This window comes from Chlorocebus sabaeus, chromosome 11 (genome assembly GCF_047675955.1).
Source record: "Chlorocebus sabaeus isolate Y175 chromosome 11, mChlSab1.0.hap1, whole genome shotgun sequence".
Taxonomy (NCBI): Eukaryota; Metazoa; Chordata; class Mammalia; order Primates; family Cercopithecidae; genus Chlorocebus; species Chlorocebus sabaeus.
Window position 1 is genome coordinate 50,980,881 of NC_132914.1, and position 1,712 is coordinate 50,982,592.

Sequence of the window (1,712 nt, forward strand, 5' to 3'; positions counted from 1 at the left end):
TGATTGAACCCAGGAGGCAGAGGTTGCAGTGAGCCCAGATCCCACCACTGCACTCCAGCCTGGGTGACAAGACCGAGACTCCATCTCAAAATAAATAAATAAATAAAACACATTAATATGTTAAGCAAGAAAAATCAATCAGGCGTGGTGGCTCAAGCCTGTAATCCCAGCACTTTAGGAGGCTGAGGCAGGTGGATCACCTGAGGTCAGGAGTTCGAGACCAGCCCGACCAACATGGCAAAACCCCATCTCTACTAAAAATACAAAAATTAGCCGGGCGTGGTGGCAGGCGCCTATAATCCCAGCTGCTCTTCTCAAGGAGAATCGCTTGAACCCTGGAGGCAGAGGTTGTAGTGAGCTGGGATCACACCATTGCACTCCAGCCTGGGGGACAGAGCGAGACTCTGTCTCCAAAAAAATAAATAAATAAAAGAAAAGAAAAATCACATCATCAATTCAATGGATGCTAAGAAGACATTTGATAAAAGTCAAGATGGCTATTCTTGGCCGGGCGGGGTGGCTCAAGCCTGTAATCCCAGCACTTTGGGAGGCCAAGATGGGCGGATCACGAGGTCAGGAGATCAAGACCATCCTGGCTAACATGGTGAAACCCCGTCTCTACTAAAAAATACAAAAAACTAGCCGGGCGAGGTGGCGGGCGCCTGTAGTCCCAGCTACTTGGGAGGCTGAGGCAGGAGAATAGGGTAAACCCAGGAGGCGGAGCTTGCAGTGAGCTGAGATCCCACCACTGCACTCCAGCCCCCGCGACAGAGCGAGACTCAGTCTCAAAAAAAAAAAAAAAAAAAAAAAAAAAAAAAAAAAAAGGCTATTCTTAATGAAACTCATTTGGGGAAAAAAAAAAAAAACAGTATTCAACAAATGATAGAGATTACCATTTTAGGATCCTTCTTTGAAGGTGAAATGTGTTTTCTTTTTCTTCTTCTTCTTTTTTTTTTTTTTTCTGAGACGGAGTTTTGCTCTTTTTGCCCAGGCTGGAGTGCAATGGCACAATCTCGGCTCACCACAACCTCCACCTCCTGCGTTTGAGCGATTCTCCTGCCTCAGCCTCCTGAGTGGCTGGGATTACAGGCATGTGCCACCACACCTGGCTAATTTTGTATTTTTAGTAGAGACGGGTTTTCTCCATGTTGGTCAGGCTGGACTCAAACTCCCGATCTCAGGTGATTCACCCGCCTCAGCCTCCCAAAGTGTTGGGATTACAGGTGTGAGCCATGGCGCCCAGCCTGAAATGTGTTTTCTTAGAGTTGGTGGGAGCGAGGGATAAGAAGGTGAGTAGGGAGGCCGGGCGCAGTGTCTCACGCCTGTAATCCCAGCACTCTGGGAGGCCGAGGTGGGTGGATCACGAGGTCAGGAGATGGAGACCATCCTGGCTAACACGGTGAAACTCCGTCTCTACTAAAAATACAAAAAAACTAGCCGGGCATGGTGGCGGGCGCCTGTAGTACCAGCTACTTGGGAGGCAGAGGCAGGAGAATGGCGTGAACCCAGGAGGCAGAGCTTGCAGTGGGTAGGTGCCTGATTCTTTTTTTTGTTTGTTTTTTTTGAGATGGAGTCTCTCTCTGTCGCCCAGGCTGGAGTGCAGTGGCGGGATTCTGCTAACTGCAAACTCTGCCTCCTGAGTTCAAGCAATTCTCCTGCCTCAGCTCCCGAGTAGTTGGGACTACAGCCGCGTGCCACCACGCCCAGCTAAT